We start from the raw sequence: 15,291 nt of genomic DNA, 5'->3' as shown, positions 1-15,291 counted from the left end.
AAACATAACATTAATTTTATTGCTTTGTTTCTGATGGCACTTGCTAACAAAGAAATCTTTTCTATTTGCACTACTACTGAACTGAAATGGCCCTCTGCAAATATTCTCAGAATTTACTTCTTTTTTTAAAAAATCACATCTGTTGTGCATCACCATGCCAAAGGCCAATGTATCACTCCCTAGGGCAGTGGTGGCGAACCTATGACATGGGTGCCAGAGGCGGCACTTGGAGCCCTCTCTATGGGCACACGCATCGTCTCCCCAGCCCTGCCTCCTTCCACGGTCCCCTCCTCACCAGCAGCCCCCTGGAGGAGAGTCACCCCTGGGCGCGGCCCACGCGAAGCAGCGCAGCCAAGAACATGGTAGCCGGGCAGCGGGGACAAGACTCTGCCATTGCGCCCCGTTGCATGCAGATGATGCTGTGGGGCATGGGTGGAGGGCATGGCCGCCATTGCGCTGCTGGGCTGCCTGGGTGATCTATGGCGGGCCGTGGAGGTGGTGAGTGGCCCAGTGGGTAGGGCGGAGCAGGGACGGGTGTGTGTGTGTGGGGGGGGCGGGTTTTGGGCAATCAGTCTCTAAAAGGTTCGCCATCACTGCCCTAGGGTTAACTCTCAGATTGATGCATTGGCGGTTTCCCACAGCATTCTGCGATCCCGATGATAAAATGGTATCTATGCAGCTCAATATGGTTTTGACAAACAGGTTTGTTTAGCATGGAAAATGGAAAAACCCTTCCATTATTCTTGAAAAGATGCAAACAGAGTCCGCCCTCTTGGAAACTCATTCTTGAAAAATGCAATTGGTTGACTAGCCAAAAGGGAATGGTCTATGGTGAGGCAACCTGCTGGACTTCTTAAAAAGTAAATTCTGAGAATATTTGCAAAGGGCCATTTCAGTTCAGTAGTAGTGCACATAGAAAAGATTTCTTTGTTAGCAAGCAGCACCATCAGAAACAAAGCACTAAATTTTGCATTATGAGTGAAGAAACAAAGCACTAAATTTTGCATTACAGATAAAGAACTCTTTATGAATTGGGGAAATCTCAGATAGACAGGGAAAGTCTGTGATACCCAATAGAAATTTGCTTTATTTGAATGGGCCGATGTCCTTTGCTGCCGTGCTAATTTCAGCCTTGGTGTTAAATCCATTTAAGTGTAATGTCTAATCTTTTGCCCTGAAATTGTCAGGCAGAAAAAAATCAAGATCAAACATACAGTACAGTCAATTTATTAGATTTTGTGGCCACCAAAAGATACCTTTTTAAAGTTCCAGTTTAGTTGATTTATTGCTCAAGTCTACACAAAAGAATCTAGTCAACTAACAGTCAGCACTAAATTGACACTAGATAAAGGTCAAAGGTGTATAGTCAAGGGCATGGTTTTCCCAGTTGCAATGTATGGCTGTGAAAGTTGGACCATAAGAAAGGCTGAGCGCCAAAGAATTGAGGCCTTTGAACTATGGTGCTGGAGAAGACTCCTGCGAGTCCCTTGGACTGCAAGGTGGTCAAACCGGTCAGTCTTAGAAGAGATCAATCCCGACTGCTCTTTAGAAGGCCAGATCCTGAAGTTGAAACTCAAATACTTTGGCCACCTAATGAGAAGGAAGGACTCACTGGAGAAGAGCCTAATGCTGGGAAAGATTGAGGGCAATAGAAGAAGGGGACGACAGAGAATGAGGTGGCTGGATGGAGTCAATGAAGCAGTAGGAGTGACCTTAATTGGACTCCAGAAGATAGTAGAGGACAGGAAGGCCTGGAGGAACGTTGTCCATGGGGTCACGATGGGTCGGACATGACTTCGCAACTAACAACAACAACAACAACAACAACAACAACAAAGGTCAAAGGAATTCAAGCGAGGGGGGGCTAAACTTAGATTGCTTATGGCAATGTAATGGCTCCAGACTGATTCCTCCCTTGACTCCATCCCAAACATCTGTCTCTTCTTCTCCTACAGAAATTGGCTGAAAGGTTGGATAACGAGGAGTGGGGAAAGATTTAATGGCCAAAGATTGAATGGTGGGGAGTGGTGGGTTTGAGTTCCTTCCTACGCTTTTTATCACAGCAAAGTTCTGCATGTTTACACCAGTTTCTCTCATTTACCCAATTTTACTGCAGCTTTCTGGGTTACAAAGAATAAGAATGGGGCACATGTAGACCACATGTGATTCCTGGCCTGACCTGATTTTATGTAGGTCTCCAAACAACTCCATTGTTCCTCTCTTTTGCCATCATTGTGTTCTTTGTGGAAGGATCCCTTGCAAACCTATTAGATTCTTTTTTCTCCAGTCAGGTTCTCCACAATCTGTTTTTGATTGTGAAAAAGAAAGAACAGTTTGAAGGTGGAAACAGAAAATAAAATCAGAACTAACACATTAAAAAAAAAACAAGGTTTGTGTTTAATATCCCCAGGCATATACAGAGAAAAGGATAAAAAAGACCAAGGAGAGGCTGGGAAAGCTCTCCCTGCAAGGAACTATCAGAAACAGTAATTACTTTTTTCCTGAAGAAATGTCCCCTGGGCAATGGACTATTAGAAATAGGTCTCATTTAAAAAAAAAAATAAAAAAAAATAATATAGACAGTAAAACTGACACATCTGGATTTTTTCTTCAGACGTGTCTAGCACTGATCTTACCTAGGTAGGTGATGCTTCAGACAATCAGAAAAATAGTCAAATAGACAAAGAACAGGCCCAAAATATACTAGTATAGGCTGTCACAGCTTGTATGTGTTGCAAAGTGTTGAGCTTCAGGGTTTAGTAACTATGGACTAGAGTTATTTATTTATTTGTTTGTTTGTTTGTTTGCTGTCCATCTCTTTTTAAAGTGACTCTGGCCAGCTTACAGTAGTAAAAGCATTAAAATAATAAAAGATAAACATTTCTAAAACAATAAAAATAATTAGCCTTTAGCTGAGCTAGTTTCCAATTGATACAGGTTGGTGAGGGCTGGTCTCTGATTGGTTCCTTTTTTGTGTCCAGTCCTGATTGGACATTTTAGTGGTGTTGGTTCCTGATTGGTGATTTTGTTTACACTAACTTTTGATTGGTCATTTTTGAAGTGCTGATTCCTGATTGGTTCTTGATTTGTGCTGATTGGTTAATCTAAGCAGCTGAGGCCACTCAAGTGTCTGATTTGCTGATTTTGGAGGAGCTCATTCCTGGTTGGTCCTGCTCAGTTGCTTGTAGTCTGTGTAGGAGACCTCAGAAGATGCCACCCACATGTGCTGGTAGAATAGCTCTTCTCAAGACCAGGTCACTAAACCCTGAAGCCCAACACTGCCCAAAACTGTTTAAAAATTTATATTTATTTATTATAGAGATAGATTCATCCAAGAAGTAGATTAATCCTCCCAGAATGAAGAGTTGTCCACAAAACTAAATAGTAGTAGTATAAATGTATTTTTATTTAGGATCCTTGACCAATCTGCTATAGCAGGGGTGTCAAACTCACAACGTTACATAATGTGTCGCAACGTATCGCAACTTTTCCCCCATTGCCAGCAATGGGTTGGGCGCAGTTTCGGTGTGACGCATCTGACCCATGGGCCAGCAGTTTGACACCCCTGTACTATAGCATACATTATTATACCAAAAATAACCTGTACAAATTTTTAAAGTGTAAAATAAAAAATAGCAAATATCACTAAAGGGGAAAAGAAAATTGTTACTGACAATAAAGGAAAATAGTGTATCCACAGATTTACTCACATCTTTAGAGCTTTCAGGTTGCCTCTGAGAAACTGCAGCCCTCAAATAGAAAAAGTTATTTTCAATTGGATCTATATTGTCAAAGTTGTGACCTGCATTGAATTTTGTCTCACCCACATTCATGAAATGGCAGAGCAAAGTTACACTGCTTCATGCGATGTATTGTGCATCCTGACTGACACATTATTTTCTTCAAGGATATTATACAGTTAGGAAGTTATAGGGCAAAAATCTTTTGGGGAAAGCACTACATCTAGCAAGCACAACTTCTGATAGTTGTCAAAAATAACAACTGTAGACAACTCCTACTAATTATGGCAGAATGAAGAGGATGAAGTTCAATACAGTATCAAATTTAATTTTTCTTAGTTGACTATGATAAATATAAGCTATTGATTTTTATTAAATCAATAGTGAACACGTTGCTTTACAAACTTACTTAAAGACAATAAATTCTTTCTGATCCGTTTTTAGAGAGAAATTATAGAATATGGAGAGAACAGTTCAAGTGTGTGAATGGAAGGAAATGGGTTTACAGGTATTCAATTGAAGATAAAGACTAAAGGATTAAGGCAAAGGATTTTCAGAAAGCTTCAGATACTTATTAGATCTGCTACAAATACAGTGACCTTATTTATACAAGCTGAAGAAATCACAATTTGTTATTGGACTCATGTAACAATGTAAGCCCAAACCAAATAAACTGCATTATAGCTTAACACAGTAGGTGAACCAGCCAGTGATTTAACATAAGCTTCAATCCTCGCCTTCCTTTTTCCTATGATAAGAATATTTTCTTCTTCCCACAGCAATGCTGTTTTGTTGTGCTAATACTAGCTTTTTGAATGAATTAAAACAGATACTCCCCTGTAAAGTAAATCATTCCAGTTTTGGAAATGCAATAAGTTTATATGAGTTCGTAGGCTGAGTTGTAAGTGGACTGTAACTAATACTTGCACTGTATCCCTGAGAACCTCACTCAACTAAACTCAGATTGCAAGCCAGTTGCTTATTTCTGTACAAGGTGGCCTTAAAACACAGGCAACATTCCTGTTAAAATAGGCAACAGTAGAAGTGAACACACAAGTAACATATTTCTATTTTAAGTCTCAGGCTTGGCAAGCCTTCTTAAAAGTTAACTTTTTGAGGGTGGGTTTTTTGTTGTTATTTTCACTCTGAGACTGATGTATATTTAATTAGATTTTCTTTTTCTTTTCTGTTGTCTCTTGCTTCCGAGTCCTTTTGTTACTTCTTCCTCTTTATGTTGCCTATCATGAAAGGGAATACCTACATACTGTAGATATGCATGTGCGATATATTCACATTACAACACTGTATTGCATGACCTTTTCATTTTATGGTTTTGTGGGGAGGGGCACAGAGAGAGAGTTTCTGCATCCTCTGCCCAAATCAATTTAACTATCTATTTATTAGACTTGTATGATGCCCATCTTGCCTAGAGATGACTCTGATCAGCTTACAAAGGCCAGGCTTCAATGCTCAGCATCTTGACACAAGTAGGTACCTTTTGTTGATATTTTTCAGGCAAGTAGTCCAATTGTAAACATAATAATGCTGCGGTAGTGTGGCGAGTTTTTCCAATATGTAATAACTATTTAAACTTATATGCTGCATGACTCCCAGCAACTCTAAACAATTTACAATTGCTAAAACATTAAAAAAATAGAACAACATAGAAAACATAAAAGCAGCACAAGACAAAGGGACAGAGGGAAATAGACAGGAAGAAAGGGGCATCAACTGTCTTCTCCAGTGGTCTGACAAAGACCCAGGTCTCCAAAGCTCTTTGAAATCCCAGTAGGGTGGGAGCTGTTCAAATTTCAGAGGAACCTCATTCCAGAGAATGGGCAATGGGTGTGCTTGGAAGGTCCTGGGGTTTAATTGATGGAAACAGAGTGCACCAAACCTGGCAAATTGAACAGACCAGGCAGGTACTGTGGGAGACAAGTGGTCCCTCAAAGTAGTCAGGCCAGGTGCTGTACAGAGATTTATATTCTAAGTAATGATTAGCACCCTTGAATTGCACCCAGTGCAGCTCATGAAGCAGAGGTGTTACATGGGTATATCAAGACCCAAACCATTGCATTCTAGACCAGCTGATGCTTCCAGGTGTTATCCAAGAGTAGCCCCCTTTATATCCAATTTAGATCTTTCTACATAAAGATCTTTGTACATAAGCTAACTATTGACAAATATAACCTTCCTTTTCCAATTTGTTTTAATTTAGAGAGTGATGTTATTTAATTTAGAGATATATTTGTGTGTCTGTACTGAAGAAAGTTGAGAGTCAAATTTCTTTTGTATTGTTTTGGACACATTTTTACTTCCTCCCCCTTTGATCCCATCCCTTCCTTTTAAAAATCTTTTCTGTTTCTGTTACTTTGTATTTCATCTTTCTTTTGAAACTTAATAAAATTGGGTTAAAAAGGGGAGGGGGCAGCCCTATGTAGAGCACATTGTGGTAGTCCAGCCATGAGGTAACCAGGGCATGACTGTCTAATATGTCAATCAATAAATAAAATGATATACTATAAGAACAATGCTTGCTCAGAGGCATGTAAAGTCAAGTCAAGAAAGGTCCCAGGCATCAGGGCTGTCATTGTAGCTTTATTATCACTCCGTAGCATCTCAACCGTTAGCTCAGGCCAAGCAGAAAATAGGGTGCCTTTGGACAGCTCCATCTGCTTAACAGTCTGTTGGTTCAGTAAGGTTAGAAACTCATCTGAGGTAGATAATATTCTGCATGACACAGGGAGGAAAAAAAATCCCTCCTCATAAAAAAAACCTAAGGTGTGTGTGTGGGGGGGAAGACAGCAAATGTTTTCTCTTCTCATTAACTCCATTCTAGACCATATTTCTCCTTCATCTGGGTCTATTTCAGCAGCCTTTTAATGTTCCTCAGAATATATAATAAAAGGTTGCAATGTATTCACATAGCAGAGAGTAGATTTTAGACAGTGAATTGGTTGCTGCTGTTGTTTACATAAGAAAAGGGCCATGCTGGTTCAAAGGAAAAAGAAAAAAAAGAGGCTATATGACCATTCACTTTTCTTTTTAAATTCACTGTAAATTTGCAGTTGTCACAGAGAGTGTAATTTCTAATCTAATCCCGAAATTGTTGTCATGTATGTCACTATTGTTTATACATTGTCCACCCTACTTTTCATGCTGTTTATACAAAAGCTAGCTGAGGGCAATCATTATTTTTAAATGGTGCATTTCAAACAATCTTTTTTATATGGTCTCTCTCTCTCTCTCTCTCTCTCTCTCTCTCTCTCTCTGTATTTGTGTTCCAGTGTGTGGAACACAAATAAAAATGCCTAGCTTTCGTCAGCATCTGCCGACATCATCAGGGCTTACGATGCCGGTCAGTGGGAGAGTCCCTCTTATATATAATAATTCTCCAACCAGTAAAAATAGTGGATCTACAGTTTGGACCATCATTTACAAATTATACATTTAAAAAAATGCATAGAGAGCTGATGCTGCCAATCTTTCCTGTATTGGTATTTAGTGAGCTTTACTCTCAAACAATCTTGCAGAGGATTGCCATCTAACAGATATTATTTGCAGCCCAATATTAGGAGCTGCAAATATATCCATTTGGTTTAAAATTATCCAATTTGCAAGCCTACACGCGCCATCACTTTTTCATATCTAGTAATGATATTTTAATTAGTTTGGATTACTTAAGAAAGAGGTAGAATAGCAAACAGATGAACAACAGCAATTAATCACACCAGGAGGTGTCAACCCACTGTTTCCAAAATGGCTAAAGCAAGGTTCTTGAGCCTGTTTATTAGCTTTTATCTTATTTTTATAGCCTCTGCTTCTTTCAAGGAGCTCAGGGTAGTACATACAGATTTGTTTTTTTTTCTACCCTTTAAGCAGCCTGTAAGGTACTTTAGGCTGAGAATGTCGGTACAGTTTAGATGAGGTTCATGGCTGTGTGAGAACTAGGGAAACTGCATGTCCTATTTATAAAGAATAGTGCTCTCAAGGTGTTTGATGAGATTGTTTATCAGAATAAACATGTAATAAATGTCACCTCTTCAAGCGGCTATTGAGACCGAATTTAGTTTAAAGATAAAATGAATGGGGAAGAATTTTTTTAAAAATATGCACATGTCAATCTGAATAAACCCACATTGTCTATTTACATGATTCTCTGAACCCTGCACTCTATTTGTAGCCTTTTAATACCCTGAAATGCCATAGCCAAAATTAGGCTTCAAAATGATTGACTATTGTAAGATATTGAATAAAGGTAGACATTAGAAGAGAGAGGAAAGTAATCTTGGAATATTTGGGGACTGTGAGGCTTTTGAATGGTGGAAATGCTAGTGATGTTGCTGAAAGTATAAAACACCGTAACAAATAAGAAAGGCCCAATCGCATCGTGGGATGCACAGACTGCTGAGAAGTGATTGAAAATTAGTGACAAAATGGGATATTACTTTTATTCTTTCTGTCTGTCTATGAAGTTCAGATGAATTAATAAAGTTCTACATGACAAAGCTTTTTATTCACCCTAGTTCAGGGGTAGGCAACCTTGGCTCTTTTATGACTCGTGGACTTCAACATGCTGGCTCAGGAATTCTGGGAGTTGAAGTCCACGAGTCATAAAAGAGCCAAGGTTGCCTACCCCTGCCCTAGTTGGATATCTGAAAAGTGGAGGTCTTATTTTTCAGTATAGCACCGATTACCACTGTCCATGGTCCTGATACTGATTTCTGGTCTTAGTATATTTCATTGCAAAATAGCATATATACTAGAAAGCTTATTTAAAAAGTCACTGAGTCTGTTTGTTTTTCCACCTTCCTCATACAGAAAACACTGACATTAAGCATAATGCCATATGTTATATTGTAAATCCCCATCTAAACAAAGATCCCTTCCAGGAACCGTGCATAAGCTAATTTTTCTGGATATTAAATTGTGTACTATATCTAAAACTGCAGCTACAATTTTTGCATTTGTGCAAAAAGAGTTGCTATGGTTTTGCATCTGGTATATAAAGTTGAGCTTAGATAAGACTTATTTATGTAACCAATATATTTCATGTATATACAATTAAGTATAGCAATAGCACTTAGACTTATATACCGCTTCATAGTGCTTTACAGCACTCTCTAAGCAGTTTACAGAGTCTGAACATTGCCCCCAACAATCTGGGTCCTCATTTTATGGACTTCAGAAGGATGGAAGGCTGAGTCAGCCTTGAGCCATTCAGGATTGAAGGAATCAAACTCCTGATGGTGAGCAGTGTGAGCCTGCAGTATTGCATTGTAACTACTGCACCACCATGGCTATTACAGATATATACACACACTTACTTGCACACAGACATACACACAACTGCTAAGAATATTTAATAACCATTGTCCCAGTAGATTTTTTTTCCAGTGTCAATACTGTGGGCATAACTAACTATAAACCTTTCCCTGTTCACTGGATTTTAATTATCAATCATATCATCAGGGCAAAGTCATAATGTAATCAAATTGATGAGTACAGAGATCTAAAATCAGATTTCTACAAACACAATATTTGTTAATAAAGCTTGTTTAGTGGAGCAAAGTGGAGAGATCATGCCTGTGCTTTATTCAAAGTTAAATCTCACTGCATGTGGTCCTAGAAACAAGTGAATAAGACTGTGGATAATCAGCTGTTTCCTATAAAGTGATATTAATACAATATTAATATACATATTGTATGACCAAATTCTATACAATGACAGCAACAAAATTATCATGTATATATTATTTAATTTATCTAATTATGCCACAATTTTATTTTGATTCATGGCAGTTGACAATAATTAAAAGACCGATGATAGATACAACTGTGTAAACAATAACACATCCACAATAAATAATAAAACAATGCCAATAGTAAAAACAATATAAGAAAAATACCATAAAAGTCTATCACCATAATTAAATTATTGCATTCCAAAATACAATAATCCTGTAACTATTACATGGGTAATTCTTGGCAGCTGTAACTGTCACATACCAGCAGTCACCTTTTACAAATCCATGCACTTTTTAAATTATCTGTTCACTGTATATGCTCTCGATAGACTTGTATTTATTTTACCATGGGTTACTGCATTGCAGCCACCTTGAGTCCTCCATACAAAAGGTACATCTCCATTCTACACTATTAAAAATTCATTTATCCTGTACTCCATTCCTTCTTCTTTTATCAGCTGGGGAACATATCATGTAATTCAAATAATCTAGCCAGGCTATGCACTTGCTTGTTCATAGTCTTCAGAAGGCTGGAAGAAGAGATGTAACAGAAAATCTGGATAGGTTCCCAGTGGTGACTGTGGGAAGAGAACACAGATGGCCAACTCTGATTAATTGGCACACTGTATTAAAATGTGTCTTACAGCCATTAATTGTCGTGATGTTATTAATACTAGTCAATCTAAATTATGGGTGTTTTTAACCTAACAAAATTATAGGTCAAATTAAACCTAAATGTTATACCCTTTTTCCCCTCTACTCTTGTACACCAATTCTGAATTTATTGCCTGTTCAGTTGCTGTGGCAAATTATTATTTTATGCCAACTGCTGGGGAACAAATATCTCTCCAGCTCTAAAAAGAAAAAAAAAGACATATTTGAGCATGCATTTTGTCCTAGGGCAATACCAGGATAAAAAAGTAAATAGAAAACTAATGGTGTTGTTTAAAATGGTTTACTACAGTATTAGTTGGTTATTGAAACTGTAGGCTAATTATGAAGTATCTTCCATCAGCATAATGTTGTGGCTAGGAAGATGGACTACACTAAATCTTAGGAGACCTGCTTCAAGGCCATACAGAGGGAACATCTGGATTTTCTGCTTGGCCCATTACCAGTAAGGCCATTTCCTGAGAGCAGGAACAAATAACACTGCCCTTCTTGTACAACCAACCCATTGCAAATGCATCATGTGACTTGTTTTCCAGTTTTGATGCAAAACTGTTGTTTTCTAGCAGGGAGAAACTGTCTTAATCCTTTAGAACAGATGGTCGCCAGTGTTTCATTTCAATCTAGGACAGCTGTGACTGGAAGTAGTGTATCACACACAAACACACACACACACATCCCTCCAGTGGCTGGTTGTTGCTCTATACAGCTACTTCATCATGGATTGCTGTGTTTCTCTCTCCCCCCCCTCTCATCCTGCAATTGATCCAAAGATGATGTTTGAGATCAAACAACTCACTTTTTTTTAATGTAAAGTGCCCAGAGTTATTGGGAATTGGTTTCTTTTAAAAAAAATCTATTGTTTAGATTACTATTATTTAAATATAAATAAGCTTATCCATTCATTTCTCACATCTCTTGGTGGCCTTCTTTCAGTTTCTGCCCAGGCTAGATGATGCTTGCTTCCCTTGCTTTCCCACAGGATTGCAAAATTTCTATTGTTGTGATTACTGCTATTATTATCCTTAAGCTGTAGCATAATAGCCTCACAGCTTTCTTTTTATGAAGTGGAACTACTAGTTCTTCTTCACTACAAAATTTCTTTGGACTTCAAAAAGAAGGCAGGACTAAAAGGGCAGCCTGTTCCATTTTGCTTTCATTATTGTAGGATCAGAGCAACAATGCTTCAATGAAGTGTGTGGGGGAGAGGGTCTGCTTTAATGAAAGGAGATAATGTGGGAAGTGGTGTGCAAGCATTCATGTGGTGCAAACATCTGGGAATTCCTAAAAAGAAAAAAAGCCAGTCATTGGAAGACTATCTGAGTAAAAAGCCAACTGGCTAGATCAGGGGTGTCAAACTGCTGGCCCACGGGCTGGATGTGTCATGCCAAAACTGTGCCCATCCCATTGCTGGCAATGGGGGGAAAGTCACAATACGTGACATTGCGAGTTTGACACCCGTGAGCTAGATGAACTTTGCCATAGTGGTGAATATCTGTAGCTTGGGTGGAGGATGAGGGTGGAGGTTTCTGAATGTTTCGTTACCAGGCTAGCTAACATCTTCAGCAGAATTTAGGGGATGTCAAGATGACACTGGTAAAGAAATGTTCAAAAACCAACCCACAAGCTCAGAGAATGAAACTCCAGCCTCATAGATTAGTCTTCCCCAGATGGATGAGAAGGCAAGAAGCAGAGAAATAACAGATCAGGTCTTAGGGTGGCCAGCCCATTGAAATCCGGCCCGGAATGTTTGAAGTTGTCTTAAGAAAGAAGTGGAAGCAGAACAGCAGACACACAACTTCAGCCTTTGTGCAGAATGGCCCCGAGTGATTCAGAGTCAGTCACTGGCTTTCAAACCAACTTGTTTCCCATGTTGTTGTTGGTAAAATAAAAGTAGAGGAGGAAAAGGCTACGTTTGTCTCCCTGAGCTATTGAGAAAAAGCATTGTATAAATATAATAAATAAATCAACAGACTTCTACCAATAATAAATTCATTCATCAAATGCCAAGAGTTAATAAGCCCAAAATGACACTTTCCACATCCAAAAGAACACTATCATTAAGAAGAAATATTTTTATCTCTTTGGCAAACAACAGGAAATGGCTACAGAAAATAAGAGACTTTTTTTTAAAAAAAAAAAAATCCTGCTGTTCAGCTGACAAAAAAAACTATCTGAGAGAGATGACAAGATAATAGTGATGACTGTGGAAGGTAGCTGCTTGATTCTCTGCTCTATTTCTCTCTTTATGTTTCATTCTTCTATAAGGAGAGAACAGGAGGAGAGATGGAAAGGCATAAATATAAAAAAGGGTAGACATCATTAAGCATCTGGTTTTAATTGCACAGATGAGATGAAAAAAGGGGACTTGCCTTTTGATTTTAGGGATCGGGCAGGGTGTGAGAAGTCTGGCTCAAATTTCTGGGGGGTATATTCCTTGAGAAGGAATTTTTTTTATTACATTTCAGAGATAGGCTTAAGCAGGATTAAGGTAATGAAAACCACCCATTTGATTGGCAGATGTTAAAGGATGGTCTTGCCTGGGCTTTACTCAAACTGGGCTTCATTGCACTTGATCAGAGCGAGCTCATTAATTAAATAAAGCGGAGGAAAATGGACTAAGCTGATATATGGGAATCTAAGAGTGAGGGAATGTAAACCATGGACTAAAAAGTCCTGGTGGCACAGTGGTCAGAATGCAGTATTGCAGACTAATCCTGCCCACAGCCTGGAGTTCAATCCTAATGGGTTCAAGGTTGACTTAGCCTTCCATCCTTCCAAGGTTGGTAAAATGAGGACCCAGATAGTTGGGGGGCAATATGCTACTTCTGTATACTGCCCAGAGAGTGCTGTAAAGCACTATGGAGTGGTATATACATCTAAGTGCTATTGCTATTGTGATAGCTAATATGCTTGTATGAACAAACAGCCATCTTCAGTCTCTTATCATTTCAAAGCAAGGCATGTTGATTGGATGGGAAGTGGTTGCCCAAATAGCCAGCCACAATCCCCCTGCTTCATATGGTAGGTTTTCTTCACTGCCTCTGGATCTCCAAGCTTGTTAAACCTGCAGCCATAGGCTCTCCATGGCTTTCAATCTGCAGCAGGCTTATCTATTTAAATTGTTCCCAGGCCACATTCAGCCTTCAGCTGCATACAGAAACCTCATTTTCTCCCGAGATGCCTCTCAAATAATACTTCTGGAATTTATAAACTCAGAAAGGATGCACATAAAATTAGAGCACGGCCTATAGTTTCAATCCTAACTTTTCTTCCCTGCAGTAGCTTCTTCCCCAGACATTATTCAATGTCTCATGTCACTCTTCATGCATAATGCAATATTTTGTTGCCCTTCCATTCTGGATAATACTTGATAATTGAACATCACAGCTAAGACTAAATAAAATATTTTTAAATAGCAAATAATTTTAAAGAAGGTTATGGAGCAATCATGCTTCGAGATGCAACATTTATTCTTCACAGGAGCGATGTGCTTTTTGGCATCAGCATTGCAGAGAGAAAACCCTTGAGGCCAGCTTTGCTCAATAAAGAGAGGTGGGGAATTTTCCTGGAGAATTTTTGTGAGCATTAAAGAAAGGAGCTGCAATAGCCTTTTTTTTTTTTGCCCTGAATTCTTAGGGAAGGGACAGGCTGCAGACATGAAGCTAGTATTGTGCAAATATAATTCTAGGCTTTGTAGTAATTCTTGTAATAAAAAAACCACAGGTAATGTTGTAAGCATCTTATTTCCCCATTAATCTTTCCTGAACTAAGCACACGGATGACTTCTTTCTCTAGTCTGGTCTTCTCTTCAAAGTATCAAATAGAAGCAGCATACAGGGAGCAGCCAAAATGGCTCACTCATTAATTTCAGGAACCTGGTAGTTCAGACACAGAGAAAGACACAGTTTTTCTATTTTAATCATTGCTTAGGAGAGCAAAAGGGACCAGCTACAGCTTGTCAGGAAGGGATGAGACCAGCTGAACCTTATGAAAGGCCATCTCTGTGTACCAATTACATGCACAGGGATGCTCTCCTACTTTCCATTTGATCACTCAAATATGACATTGAGTGGCGTCACAGAGATGAAGGAAATTTACCAATGGGGCAAGTCATCACTAACATACTGAGCCATTGCTCATTTTAACTGAAGTACTGCTGTAGTGTTACACTGACAAAGCAATGGTCTTATGTAAAATTCAACTGCTGTTGTAATTAATGGCACTGCTGAATCATTGAGAGATGTACTGTAGTCCTTAGTCTTTTTATGCATGTTAGAGTTCTCTCTGTAATTTTAGGATAGCAGCTACATTTGCTGTCATCCTCTTTTTTTTTAATCGTTCTATAGTTACACGACACTTGGTAAGCTTTCACTCCAAAATTGATGACATATACCAGGGGTCTTCAAACTTGGCCCTTTTATGACTTGTGGATTTCAACTCCCAGAATTTCTCAGCCAGTGTGCCTGACTAGATGACCTCCAAGGTCCCTTCCAACATCATCATCATCATCATCATCATCATCATCATCATCATCATCATCATCATCATTATTATTATTATTATTATTATTATTATTATTATTATTATTATTATGGATCATTGCATAGTCAGCCAGATGTTCAGACTGGATTGGCATTTTGTCTACCTATCGAGTCCTTACCAAGGACCTGGGATAGGCAGATGTGGATGTTTGATGGTATTACAGATATCGTCGCAGGATGGAAGCAGTTCCTAGTAAGGCCGCCTTTTGCAATTGACTAATGACGAATTTGTCAATGCCAATGATGGTGTTCAAGTGGTGCTCCAGTTGTTTTGGGATTGCACCCAAGGCGCCTATTACTATTGTTGTTGCTGTTGTTGTTGTTGTTGTTATTATTATTATTATTGCAAAGCAAACTACCAAGGTCAGAAAACACTGAAGACTCCACAGTTCAACTCTGAACTATTTATATTCTTCTATTGGAAACTGAGCTATTGCTGGGTTTTGTTTTGTTTTTTTTTGTAATTATAGCAAAGTACTTGTCTCTGTTTCTTAGCTGAGGGAGCCAGCATTGTCCAAAGACACTTCTGTGGTCATGTGGTCCTCACTGCGCCCTCACTAAAACACCAGTAGTTCTGCACCCTCACTGCAT

The sequence above is a fragment of the Protobothrops mucrosquamatus genome, unplaced genomic scaffold (assembly GCF_001527695.2).
Source record: "Protobothrops mucrosquamatus isolate PMUCROS unplaced genomic scaffold, P.Mucros_1.0 scaffold1979, whole genome shotgun sequence".
NCBI classification, from domain to species: Eukaryota; Metazoa; Chordata; class Lepidosauria; order Squamata; family Viperidae; genus Protobothrops; species Protobothrops mucrosquamatus.
Note: the sequence above shows the minus strand (reverse complement) of the source record.